The sequence below is a fragment of the Salminus brasiliensis genome, chromosome 4 (genome assembly GCF_030463535.1).
Source record: "Salminus brasiliensis chromosome 4, fSalBra1.hap2, whole genome shotgun sequence".
Lineage (NCBI taxonomy): Eukaryota > Metazoa > Chordata > Actinopteri > Characiformes > Bryconidae > Salminus > Salminus brasiliensis.
Window position 1 is genome coordinate 18,679,877 of NC_132881.1, and position 15,052 is coordinate 18,694,928.

Below are 15,052 nucleotides of genomic sequence, written 5' to 3' on the forward strand. Positions count from 1 at the left end.
GTACTGCTTGGCCTTATTCGAAACTGCAACTGAAAAACCTAAAAGAAACCTAAAGAAAAACAAAATATATTTGCCGTATCACCAGGTTTGACTGACTTTTTCCAAATGATTCAGGCAAAATCTTAAAAGAACTAAACACACAACAAATAACGTTTCTAAATATTATAAATCATAATAAAATCTTTTTAAAATAAAAACACAAATGTGTTACTGACCGAAAATGTACAATTTGGTTAAATGAGCTATTAGTGAGAAATTAGCTAAGCAACCTTTTTAGAGAGTTATGCACTGTTTTGAACACTGGCCTATAGCACTTTTTAATTTCACTAAGGTTTTACGATGTCTAGTGTAAACTTAGAAACAATAAATCATGCCTAGCCAAAAGGTTTTTGCTAATATGTCTTAACTTCTTAACATTTTTAAATGGCAGCTGCACCTTACGTTGTAGGAGCATTTCATGACAAAAGGAACAACAGAAATGACCTACAATTACTTCAAATCTGGCTTTATTGACATACTATACAGTATAGTTAAGAAACCACCCTTTCAGAGACTGAAAGTTCGGTTGTGACGAGTGATGAGCGATGATGAGAAAGAGGCAGAAGAGTGAACTGGTCTAGACCTGACTGCCTTAAAGCCAGGCCAGCTTCCTTGTCCTGACATGCACAGCCATCACAGATCTGATATACCATCCCAAGTGTGAACTCCATTAAAGCAAATAGCTGACAGTGCGTGAGCACCGTGACGCATTAATGAAAGAACAACAAATCTAAGAGATTACATGGAGAAAATGAGTCCTCTTCAAAGCAATGCAGTGCCGGGACAAAAAGGGGGGTTGGGGGGGAGGAGAACCCGCCAAGCAAAACGTGCGGTAATTGTTTATCTTTTCTCTCCAAGCTGTTCTCTTTCATTCTCTACCTTCTCTGCCCCTCCCTCGCTTCCTAGCACTTTGATCCAGCATGCTGTGCTGGTGGTGTGTGGTTTATGGGACAGTTGTGCAGAAGAAGGAGAAGAGTGAAGAGAGGGAAGAGACACAGGGAGAGAGTGTCTGGCTGTCTGCGTCTCTCATCACACAGCAGACTGGAGTCAGAGCAAAGTCCATGTGGTCAAAAGCTGACACTAGATCTCGCTGAGCTAAGTTTACTATTACAGGTGGCAAAATTGGGAACCCTTAACATCTTAAAACTTCATCTTAATACATCATAAGGTTTATTATCATAAGCTTAGTGATTTAAAGGAAACTCAGGTCTCAATATGGTGCAAATGGCCAATACTATTAAAATATGATGTATAAACTAAGAAGTTTATAATTTATTTATTATAAACTTCAATTATAAACTTTATTTATAATTGAATTAAGACTACTAGCAGATTACCACTTTTTGTTGATTACTGAAGTAAGCCTATTACATTTAACTAATTTAGCTCAAGTTAGATTGAGTTTCCAGCAAAATTCTAAATGAAAATACAAGCAATACAACGAAAAACATTGGAAAAACATGTTATGTTATGAAAAATATGTTATGATATAATTTCCTGCAAAAAACTGTTCATTCAAGCTGTGCCTGACAAGTTTCCATCTCTAATTTCACTTATGTCATAAATTCTGAACCGTTGGCTTCCCTGATGTCCCCATAATCTACTGATCAGGACATTCTGTTCATTTTATTTTATCTCCCATCAGAGGTGTTAGGCGACAGATCCTCTTTCTCTGCCATATAGCTCTTTCCATTTAGAAAAGCTGTAAACTTTTCTGAACATCTCACTCTGAAAGAGTGAAAAGAAAAAAAAACATTCTATGCAGTCCAGCTTCACCTCTCTGCTCTGCTGTGCTGGGAGTTTTTACTGTATCTCAAATCGCACACTTCTATACTTCACTATGCACTTCAAATCAGAAATAAAAGGGGGTGCCAGGCCATTCGGAGGCTTCTATATATCAAGAGCAGGACCTTGATCTGAATACAAAGTGAAATAGAAAATGAGCAACAGCATAGAAAATAACAAAAAGCAGAGGGCCAAGCAGTGATTCCTGGGGAACACCTTATATAACAGCATAAATATTGGAAGTATACTGCAGCAGGGTAACAAAATGATACCATCCATTAATGTAGGACTTGAACCGATTGGCAAATGAATTGAAATGGATTGTTTTACATGACATTAGATTTGGCAAATTAATGAAAATGGATTGTTTTTGTGACATCAGATTTGGCAAATTAATTTAACTGGATTATTTTACATGACATCAGAATTGCCAAATAAACTGAACTGAATTGTTTTTGTGTCGCCAGAACCGGCAAAGAAATAGAAATAGATTGGTATTGTAAAATCAGAATTTGCAAATCAACTGAAATGGATTTTGCAACATCGCAAATTCAACAAGGGTCCATGAACACATTCATGGACTATATAGACAGGGGACTTGTGTCTACTACTTTCTACTTAGCTTCCATGTACGCACCCTGTGGACTGGGTTGTGAATAGTATGTTTTGAAATTTTTATTTTAATTTCTTTAAAAAAAGCAAGGAATATTTGGCTACAGGCTAAGCTACATCAAATGTTTTCATTTCAGCAGATGTTACTAGCCTAAATAGCCCAAATAGTAACATGCACCAAACAATACATTTGCTATTTCATGTTAAATGCATCTATTCCACTAAATCTATAAAGTTTAAAGAGTCCTTGAGCTTTTTGATGCTTTTCTGTGACACACCCTGACAATGATTCAAAGCTAAATTGTTAGCAGTTAATTCTTCGCCAGAAATTCAAGTGCTTCTTCTCAAAAAAGAAGCTTTTATTCAGAACAGAACACAAAAAACTAAAGTAAACAATATTAAGAGAAACAAGATATTGCAATAAAGAGAAACAAGACAAATACGATCACTTGTGAGGATTGTGAATGATATGTTACTTTAACAATGTTACTTCATTATTAATGTTAATTAATACATGTTAATTAGTTTCTTAGTGTCTTACTATGCTACTGTGACCATAACAAAGCTATTATACATATAGAATTTAATTTACCATTAGATTTTTATACTTTAAAAACTTATACCCAAGCAATTACATCTCACACACAAAAGGACCTAGGTGCAGACAAATTTGGGCATAGTGACAAATTCTGGCTGCTAATAATATTTTTTAGCTATAATTTATCTAGAATTAATTTATAATTAATTTTATTAATACATGTTTTATACGGTGTCAGAAACCACATAAGCAAGTCTAATTGTGATTAGTCAAACTAGCCTGAGCAAATGCTAATAATTCAAGTAAAAAAGATGGATAGAAGACCTGTAAAAAGTAGTGATAGTTAAACACAGAAAACACTGTCCTAAATGTATTCTGTATTGTCTTCAGTTACAGGGCATAAAAAGTAATATTCAGAATTTTAGTTGTTTTTTTGTTTTTTTTACATTAGCGCATCAGTCAGGCCAAACTAGGGCCTGCTAAAAGTTCAAACTTGAAGGCATAACGGTAAAGACACAGCCAAATACCAACAGACACACAAAGACACTGCAAGAGTGAGCGAGTGCAAACAGAGAAATGGGGAGAGAGAAAGGCTAAGCATTTCTCTACAGAAGCACTTGTTCCCACCTGCCTCAGCATTCCTGAAGATTTACACGAGTGTACAGAGTGAGATAGATAAACAGGCAGAGCAGTGAGAAAAACAGGGCAAGAACTGCAGTACAAAGATGTGTGGAGATTATGGAAGCGAAGCAGGGTCCTTCTTGTAGGTCTGGTCAAAACATCCCCTGAGAAATAATGGGTGTAATTCATGAAAAAAAAGGAAGCCCATATTAACTAACTACAAAACAAGGCTTTAAATGAACTTCAAATGCATTAGCCAGTCACACATTCTGCAAAATACTTTTTTTAGCGTGGGATAAAGGAGCACGGAAAAGTCTTTATGTTCCTAGTGTTTTTCAGTGTGCTAAAATACTGCTCTTTAGACGAGAACGCTAAGGATTGGTTAAAAAAAACCTGATCAGTGACCAGACTACAAAAATTTCTCCTTTTCTGCTTTTTGGCCCGCAAGCTGTGGTTGCGTCTCTTTCTGCTCTCCATCTTTGTCTTCCTCGCTCTCCCTTTTCTTCACCACTTCTTTCTCCTGTTCAGTGGAAACTTTAATGGCTTCCTGCACTAAATACGAGACATTCTTTCACACAAACAATAACAACAATGATAAGAAGAACTTTATAGAGCCATAACCACAGCCATAGGATCTGTGTGTGTGTGTGTAAGACAAAGAGTGCACATTACAAGTCAAAACACAAACCTGTAGTTTATGTAGTATAATTATTTGCATTGTGACTAAGTATCAAGACAGCACTATCACACACACACACACACACTGACCACCATTTAAATGTCATGTTTTATAGATTTTCTAGGTTAGTGGCGACTATGCAAGTGAGAGAGGCCAATGTTAGCCTACAAAAACAAGAACAACCCATCAGAGAGATAGCACAAAGTTTTTAGTATTTTTCTACAAAGAAGGTTTTGCACGGTCAATCAGCAATCCCCAAATTGTTATTTTCTTGGGGAAGAAACAAAACCTTTACAACATTTAGTCAAGTCAAGAACACTCAAGGAGGCCGGCTACAAGTCTACAATCAAGACATGCCTTCGAGATTGAAAAAATACAGAGGGTTTTTAAAATGCAAACCAGTGGTAACACTCAAACAGAACAATCAGATTAGACTGTTAAAAGATGTCAAAAAAAGAAAAGTGCCCAGTTCAAGAATCTTTAGATAGATAAAAGCACGACAAAACCATGATCCAAAGCAATACCATATCATCTGTCAAACATGGTGGAGACAATGTTATGGAACGAATTTGCATCAACGTGTAGACCACATATTTAGTAGTTTCTAGATGTGAATGGCCCGGGATGGCATGAATATGGCTTCTGGCAATGTTACCGCCGTGGTCAGCTAGGCTGGTGGCCGTGGTTGCAATCTAATGCTGCAATAGTGATGTTACTGCAATGGTAGCTGTGTCAGCGAGGCTGGTGGTTGCTGCGGTAGAGATGCTAACGTGTGAAAGCGAAGCTTGGCAGGGCCGGCAGTCGCTAAAATTGCATCTTCTATGCCAAAAATGGTTAACTAAATGTATTAAATAAAAGAATGAAATGTAAGAAATGGCTTCCTGCATTGTGATGTGACACTTCAGCCACATCTTGATTACTTTATTCAAGAGCTAAACTACTTCATTTTGTGTTGCAATAAACTTAAACTGGTCTTCTGTTCTTTAGTCAGAGTGAAGCATTTTGTATCTGACAATCCCAGCTAAACACAATCCCAGAAAGCCCTATAAAAACTATTTGTGACGGTCAGAGTAGTGAGTTTACACAGCATGGAAATGACAAAAACATGGAAAAGACAAAAGCACAGTCCCTGAAGACTTCCACAGAGAGAAAAAATCCAATGCAATTCCCCCCCATTACACAAGAGGGCTCCTTAATGAATCATGCTCTGGCCTGACGCCTGGCATTTGTACCAGTCGTACTCTCATATGAATGAAGGCATTTATATGTAAGCAGAGCATGGTTCAAAACTCCATCTAAAGCCACACTATAGTTATTACACAACAGTGCATCTATACATATGGTAATGCAGACTGAAAGTTTAAACTGCACCAAGAAGGTTCAAGGGTTTACCTACAGCTATTGGCTACAGCAATACAAATTATATCAAAAAGTGAAAAGTCAACATTAGGAATACGCCAATGTAGGAATTCTAGCCCTTTTCCATTGTGAATAACTAATTTATTTTATTTTTTATTTTTTTTTTCAAATTTATCTGCTGATGGCAATACATAAACACAGGCAGTATCTGTGTACCAAAGTTAACATTATCTAGAAATGTCGGCTTGATATTTTGATGTGCCAAAAATTCTTTAAAGATGCCATAGAATGCAAAAACTTTATTTACATTGAATAATATGTTTGGTTCATGGAAGTGACATACTATCAAACTCAATCACTACCGTCTCTTCATCCAAATGCAAGACTATATAAAGAAATATCATATCATACTACATCATATATCATACTACGTACTACATAGTCTATAAATGCGTGTTGTTTAGTGATGACACAAACACTAATTCTACAACTCAGCCTAAAACAAGACAATGATCCCAAGCGTACCTCACAGAAGTTCTCCAAGGCTTGGAGTCTGGAGTGGCACTCACAGTCCCCTGACCTGAACCCCATAGAAAAGCATGTGGGGTGGGATTTGGGGGGAGAAAAAACAAACAAACAAACAACAAAAAAAAACGGCAGTTGCAGCATTCAAGAATATTAGTGAACTGGAGGCCACTGCCTATGAGGAATGGGATAATGTTTCTCAGGAATGCTATCTGAAGCTGGTTGCCGGCTACGCATCACATTTGCAGAAGGTCATAACAGCAAAAGGGTCTATAAATCGGCCTTGTGTGACTGATAGACTGCAAATAGCTACGAGTTTGTCAATTTTGCTAATAAACCTATTTTGCACTGGGGTTAAGTCATTTTGATTGCAACTGTGTATGAACTGTACTGTATCAAGTAGTTAATCCAGTTTAGGCCTATAATACTATTGTTTTCCTCATTCATTTCTAGTGTTGTTTCTGTTCCTGAAATATCATTTTTGCTGACTTATATAATAATTATATTCAAAACATAACCCACTGCACGGTAAATTCGGCTACAGTTTCCTTTCCTAAATACTGCGCTGTATACCACATTTCACAAAAACGTCTTCCAGGTATATGAAGTGATTTGCCGTATATACATGGCTTCCACTAGACTATAAACAACACCAAGATCTCCCCAACATGGTCCTGAGATGGTTGTTTACTTTTCCTGGCTCTGAATGAACAGGAAGCATTGGGGAACACCTGTGCTTAGGGAAAGTGAGAGTGGGAAGCTCTCAGCAATATTCTGGAACGTTCTCCCGCCAGAAGCCCAAAGCACAGCTCATTCCACTCCATTAGAGCCTTTCAGCAAGCTGGAAGCAGGGCGCAGGCAACCGGGGTCCAAGCAGCCATTAGTCCCCCAGGCATACAGCGAAGGCAGTTAGAGCCAGGAAGTCACGTCTCAAACTGGACAGCACACTGTCCAAGCTGGACTAGAGGAACGGAGCTGGCAAACTCTCTGCACACCCCTCCTGAAGAGGCCACAGACAGCGTCTTTGTGTTCAAGGAAGGGGGGGGTCATTAAAGCTTTTGGCAATGGGTTTGTTGTTGTTGTTTACTTTGTGATTCCATTTATTAAATCATTATAATAAACAGTTTAAAAGGTTTTCAGTTAAAATATTATTTTCTAGAGTTTCTACTGACAGTTGAAGTCCGATGTACATCTATGTACTTTCTGTCCTTTCTGCTCTGAAAGCTTACTGGTGACTTGCATCAGGTGGACTTGCATGAGGGTTAACATATTATGGCCATATACGTTCTCCGGCCCATGCCCCAGGTTGTTCTGGTTTTGTATGCGACACATCTTAAAAGTACAGAACAGAATATGTTTTTAATAAAGTGCTCTCTGACAAACATTTTTAAGTAAGTAAAAGGTTTTTCATAACAGCAGATGGAAGGTCCAGGTTAACTGTATGAGAGAAACACAGACTGCAGATGCTTCGAGTGAAGACAGGTGTACTGCATGATATAAAATACAATCATGCTCTATGGTACGTATTAAAAAAAACTGTAGAGCAGATCCAGGATCAAGTGCTTAACATCTACAATGACACTGCAATTCCAATGCAATTTCTATGTTCGTTCCTGCAACCGTTTCAGAGTTAGGGCTCAGATGAAATGTGTTATTATTATTATTTCTGTAATTACATATGCTAAAGCTTCCACCACTGATCATATGGCAACACATTATTTTGATACACTTTCAATGTTCTATACATCCTCTCTGTCCAATGAAAAGCATGCATCTCCAAAATAGTCACAGGGAGAGGTAACAATGTTCTTAACTTAGAGTTTATTCCAAGTCATTTGGAGCATTTCTATTGGTTTATTCATCTTGAATTATTTACACAATGTAGAGGGCAGTCACAGGGTTCAAATGATGGAGAAAACTAAAAACTGCAAAAATTTGAGCTGCATGTTTGTTATTGGAAAGAAACTTCTAACTTAACTTCTATTCAACTAAATATCCAGTACTGTGCAGACATTTTAGGAACCTAAGCACATTATTTAAAACCCTTTATCTCAGCAGTAAACGTGTTTTTGTCTGCAAACTCCAGATCACATTAGATCAGATGCAGGTTAACATAAATGCAGTAAAATGTAACCAGAATATCTAATTTTGAAGAAAGTAGTTGAGCTCTTGTGAGATCTTGGCTCCAGATTTCTCCTGGACGGCCCCAGTCAGCGTGTGGATTTGTTTAATTCCACATTATTTATTCCACATTACTTAACTCCACATTATGTAACGCCAAAAAGCACTGATTCACCAAAACCAGTGTTGAATGATAACTATAAATAATACTAAAATACCATGAGGAGAGCTTTGGAGATGTATTAATGAACACAGTCATGTAAAATCACTACTTCTTGTATTGATGTTATTTGTATTTATTCTAATGTTTGTGTTTTACTGGGGGAAATAAATACCTACTGCCCAATATGAGGGGCTTTTTTTACTGCCCAGATAAGGAGCTTTTATATATAAAAAGTTTTCCCAAAAACCTTAATGCTAAGTTCTAATCCTAACTCAATTGAGAATGACCACTTTCACCTCTCTGTATGTTTTAGAAACATAAGCATAAACTAGTGCAATCAAAAATATGGCCACATTTTTTTCCCCCTCAGGAATTCTTTCCACAGCTAAAGAACTGAGTCTTCTGAACACTCTTAAATATGTAAATGATCGCTACATGGATGCAGGGCTTTAAAGACTAAACTAGAGCACTTTGTATGCCAAGTTTAGTCTAGCCAACTTCCTACTGCAGCTATATAAGGAGAGTCTTTCTTCTTTCTTTCTTTCTTTCTTCTGTTTAACCCAACCACCAAAACTAAACAATAGGAACTTGGCTGCACAGAACCACACACGCAAAGTGCTCACATTTCAAGAACAACAAAATGAGATTAAAAAGCAATCTGGTTCAAAAAACGCTGAACCAATCACTTTGTATACTGCACATACTGAAAGTAACCTGTTGTTCTGGCTTTGTTCTCCAGGAGGTCCAATTGAATTAAAGAGATGCGACATAGAATTGAGCCTGAAATGGCAACGATAGAGAAGCTATTTTCCCCATTACAAGTCAGTGGAGAATCACAATTCTTTTGAAGGTATTATTTTAAGGTAAAAATGCTACAGGGTTGCTTTAACAGTCTGTAAGCTAGCTTTTCCCTTCTGTTATACTAATACTATTTGATGGATGTGATGAACTGTTTCAGCTTCATGATGGCCTTTGCCTCATACTGGACATCAACAGCAACAAACTCATGTTTCAAAGCTAGAGCATTTCTTAGTCCTCTTGTGCAAGAAATCATGAATTGTGCAGCCAACCGTCCAATTATCTATGACAGACTGCTGCAATTCTTATATAATAATAATATATGGTTTACCCAACACACAGACGTGAATTAAAGCTGACATTTTGCACTCTAACCTCATCGCGAACATTTCATTTTAAATCCAATACATTGTAGTAGAGAGCCAAAACAATAGCTGCATCCAATTACTTGCGGACTGCACTGTACTTTTGAATGATTGAAATTTCCAAGAAAAATGCCCCAATTCAACGCGTTTCCCCACTGCCAGCAGCAATCAACATGAATCTGCCTTGCGTTTCCAACAGGCCTTAGCACGAGAGTACAGAGTGTTCCCCCATGCTTGAAAAAGAGGCAAGCGACTCTCGAGTGAGGGATTTAGAGCCTGCTGAGAGCGTTCCAGAGGGGCTCAAGTATGAAAGCCACGGAGGCCGTGATGAAGGAACAGCGGGTGCCGGGCTTTTCTCAAGGGTCGGGTGCCCGAGAGGACGCCTCTGAAATAGATGCTCTGAGAGGAATTTCAGCGGGGTGCGCTGTAGGGGCATCTTGAGAAAGGCACAATAACGCAGTATGTCTGTGCATAAATGAGTGATTTGAAGCACGCTGGAAACGCTGGGTGTGGCGGTGTGAAACGGGCAACCCTGTCACCCCAAGCTAATGAGAGGAGGCTGCTGAAATGAGCGCTGGAGGGGTTGCCTCACTTCTGAGGAGAGATTAGCACAGAGGAGCTCTGGTGAGGATTGTGGGAATAGGTATTTAAATACTTGTAGTCTAGACTTACACTGAGGTTCAGAAGTCTAGAATCAGTTTTTGCATTTTTTTATGTTTTAAATACAGATTTAAAAACCATGCTAGAAAACAAAAACTTGTCTTTAAATACTGTTATATTGGCATCAAAAATCAAGAAAATACACTGTAATTACCAGCTATGACACTTTTAAAATCCAAACCATAATTGGTATTCATTTTCTTATAATTTCTTACTGTCAGTTTAGCTCTGTTCTGAACATGAACTAAACTGACAGTATAAAGACAAATATTTTTCACACCTACAGTAACCAGCATTAGTGGCAAATGCAAGTAGGAGTCGAGCTTGAAAGATCTAAAAACAGCTCTATTAACTCAAAAATCCACTTTTATCTGTGTGTTACTGTGAAACTGATCTTTTGTAAATCAGCCAATGACAATTTTTGTGTCTAACACAGAAGGACACTAGTTAATAGTATACTCCTAAACAAGCCTACTTATACTGAAAGCCTAAACGTTTCCAATCCCAATAAAACACCTTCCCACATCCCTGGCTAGATCAGCTACTTGCTGTTCTCTCAGCATTCCAGGCACACAGCTATGCAGACAGGAGAGCTGTATGCCACTTGAGGTAAAAAGGATAAAGGCAAAAAAAGAAGTTTTCACACTTTTCCACACTCACACAGCACTGCAGAGAAACCATAGCAGCAGGAGGCTGAAAGCGCCTAGGGGCTTCCCAATCGCCGCAATGCAGAGACACTGGCGGGTGTGAGAAAGGACGGAATGATAATTTTCTCATAAACACACTCATGCACCACGTGCTTGCAGCTGAGTTGCAGACACCAGATGATAACAAGCAAATATCATTCTTAACACGGGATAATCGGGACTGAACTGAAAAAGCCAAAAGCAGGGCACTGAAAGCGTATGAATGAGGGGATGAAAGAGCAGAATGGAGCGAGTGAATAAAGGAGAGGATGAATAGGTTGTTTCTTGGCATGGATCAGCAGTTCGGAGGCTTTTTAAAAGCAAGAAGATCGGCCATCGGAAGGCGTTTCGGATTTCTGCAAACGGAGCGCCCACAGCAGACGGAAGACAGAAGTGTTCTGGGAACAGCTGAGGGGAAGGAGGAGAAGTGAAGGAGAAAAGTGTGTGTTTGGGGGGGGAGTGGGATGGGGGGGGGGAGTATTGCATGTGTGAGAGACACACTCTCGGGTGACAGTATGAACAACAGTAGCAGTCTCTATCCTGACCTCTTCTTCAACCGCTAATGGTTTCTCCAGTCTCGCCTGTTCTCTCGCTCGCTCTCTCTCTCCCCCTCTCCCTGTCGCCGCACTGGGCCGGTCTGGGCCAGTCCATCACTTTTATTTACATTCTTCTCCTCTCTCGCCCACTGTATATGAATCAGCTGTTCGGTGGCCCGGCGGATTTCCCCTGTCTCTGTGGCGCGGTGGCCAACATTGCCGGCCGGCTGCACCTGCGTTAATACTTACTCAGCTCCTCCAGACATACTCGCTGGTCCTCAGTGCCCTGTTCTCACTTCTCAGAGGCCAAGCAAAGGACTGCTGAAACAGTCGTGCTCAAAAGCGAAGTGGACGGAGGAGTTTAATAGATGAAGCAGAATGTGGGGAGTGCTAAGCTGACTGAGTTCCTCAGTATGAACCACAACTTGCCCGCAGCAAGACTTAAAAGCAATGACTTGACCAAAAATGAAATTCACTTGATCAGCAAAGATTTGGCTTCTGTAGTCTGCTTTTTAAACGTCGCTCCAGCGCAAAAGCAAAGCAGAAAACGTCAACACTAAAACCACTGTGGCTGTTCAAATACATTCAAGTGGGGAGCAGGGGTTTAAAAACAGGAACATTTAAGGGTTAAAAAGTGTGTGCACTGCTGTGAAAACAAGATAAAAAAGTGTGTTGAGTGGTGCTGAGTAAGACTAACAGCATGGAGCTTCCATAAAGCAGTTCAAAAACTGTAGGCTCGAATCCCAAGAGTCAAAGGTGGTTTGTCTCAAAGAAATGTTTTATCTTGCAAACTTCATCCTTGTCAAGGGGTTTCGTGTGGCTCAGCAGTTTAATGCACTGCCATCATGGCACAGAGATCACAAGGTCAATCCTGAGCCATGCCGTTTTGCCAACAGCAGCCGGAGGTTGCGAGAGCACAATTGGTCGTACTCTCTCTAAGTGCTGGCTCTCCAGCAATGCATGTTGCTTGTAGAACTGATCTGGATTGTAATTCTACTGCATAGTGACTTCAGTACAGTCATGTACTGACTACGACCATGGCTTAGCTAGTTATAGCAGCTGTCTAGTAATCAAGAGATCCTGGGTTCGATTCACATCAGTGCTGCTGATGTTGCTTCAAACATTCAATACTGCAGTGGATTTCAATGAGCGAAGGCAGCTCCAAGTTCAAAAGTCTATGATGCAATGGACAGTGCACTGGTCTTATATTCATATTAGGTAGATTGCCATTTGAACACTGTGGTTTCAAGTCCCACCAGGGTCTCAAAAGGGGTTCTGTTGTTTCTGAAGGTCATATGAGCCTCATTAACAGGTTCTCTCTCATCTCTCAGTCAGAGTGGATTGGATGCCAATGTTCAATGTTTGAGAGGCAGTGTAGCTTAGTTAGTAATTACAAGATGATGTGAAACAGATAAACATACAAAGTCTTTGGTATCATTTTGAATAAATAAGGTTTCCTATTACTCATCACTTTGTTGATACAAGACGCCAAATGTTAGTGTCACCTGGTAAACTCTAATGGATCTGTTGCTATTGCAGACCAATATAAAAAGCATGGTTTACAAGTACTGTTCTTTATTAGTTCACATCTTACCCACATCTGTGCCCAAATAAGCAAAAACAAAAAGAACTTAAATCTTTGGGAGTGAATTAAGTTAGCATGAACTTCTTGGTATTTCCTAGTGACATAAACATGTAATCAGAAACATTCAAAATGCATAGTCTTTGTGGACATTCTGCATCCTGAGTCTTTTCTACAGCCAAATGCACCTCATACATCATACTGTAAATGATAAAACTATATTCAGGTCCAAATGAATGCGCACAGGAAGCTATAAAGCTGCAATGGATGTCTGGATACAGAACAATTCCTCTGTGGAATTAAGGGGATTGAGGATGACTGGAAATAAGTCCAACACAAAGCCTACTTAAAGGACAACGTCAGGCTAATCGTGGAAGAGATGCAAAGCAGAAGACGCGAAGACATCTGTTGCAGCAGCTACTGGCATACTGGCATGCAAAGCAAATAGTCAGACACCAGGTACTATACGAAACGAGGATCATTTTCAAGCAGGCGAGTTTGGTACTTCTGGCTCTCCTGCTGAACAAAACACATGCTGATCTCAAGCACTGACAAATGAAACCACATAAAATACAGTCTATTAAATCAGCTCCGATCTTCCTAACCTCTTTCTAACCTCTTTCCTAACCTAACATTTTGCATTGGTAAATTTCCTGGTTCCACATGACCTAGATTGGCATTTACTACTATATATCTAAGCCATATATATATATATATATATATATATACACACACACATACACACACACACACACATACTTGTACCCAGTTTGAAAAATAACTTCTGTATTTCATGTATGAATTGGACTACCGTTCTTTTTCTTCATCCTAGGAATATGTAAACATCTGCAGATATCTACAGATTGTGCTTTCAAGCTAACTTTCATCAACTTCTAACTTGATTGCTGTTTATCAGCTATAGCCCACCCCCTTCAAGTTCACTCTGTATGCTTCAGAGCAACACAACCACTTTGTAAAACAACCCAAGAACTTCTTAATTTCCACACACAGCCAGGAACAGGCTTCAGAAATGTTACTCCTGGCTTTGTTGGTGAACTACAAATGTTAACAAGTACAAAATACATGCTGATTTGAAGCACAGGCCAATGCAAGTTAAGCCACATAAAATACAGCCTATTAAATCAGGTCTGGTCTGTTTTCCAAGTCTCTAAGCCAGTTTGCTTCAGTAGGTTTTCTGCTAGAGTACTGTGTATATTAATAAGTGATACTGGCCAAGCAACACAACGTCTGTCCTGGCAATAACCACTCAGTGAAGCGGAAGAAGGGAAAAAACGAGGCTGTGCTGAAGGTGTGCATGCACAAGAACTAGATTTCAAAAGTGTAAAAACAGATTTAGGTTGTTACACTGCAACGGTTTCAGTTAATCAGGGTGTAAACTGGACAGTTTTTTTCTTAAAATACCAATTAAAAATCCATTTCCACAACATGCTTAGGGAAATGTTAAAGGGAAAAAAACCCAGAGGCCCCTTCTTCACATTTGGCCATGTTTAAAATCGTTAGCAACTAACTTAATCATCGATTAGTTGGTGATGATCATCAAGCATGTTTTTCTGAAGTATGTGGACCCCAACTTAAAAGCTAGTTTAACCATAACAGTGTGGAAAACGTGGAGCATAGAAGCAGCAAGAATAAGTCCAGAAAGTCGGAAAGGAAATTAGACAAGCAAACAGTCGGTTTATGCATGAAGATCTGCCGAAAATAGCCAATCAACTGGCTAGTTAAGAATAAGTCCCACTCTTCAACAATAAAATTCAATCAGCTCTGACCAGACCATAACAAAATAAAAATCTTATATATTAGCATTGAAAGTTTGTTAAAAAAGTGTTTTTTTTTTAACAAGACTTCCATCTTTATTGTCTTTGTTCATTGTTAGTTAGCAAATGCATAATACAACTTCTAGCTAGACTTAAAAGCTGACTGCTCTCTCTAAAAATAGTTTTTTAGAGATTCATGATAATAATC

The 15,052-nt window shown here is 39.0% G+C and overlaps 1 protein-coding gene across 8 annotated transcripts in view; it reads right to left on the reverse strand.

Annotated features, from left to right (window-relative positions):
• The window catches only part of LOC140554459 (arginyl-tRNA--protein transferase 1), a 320,650-nt gene that overhangs the window by 66,490 nt on the left and 239,108 nt on the right, over positions 1 to 15,052 (reverse strand). The window lies entirely within an intron of this gene.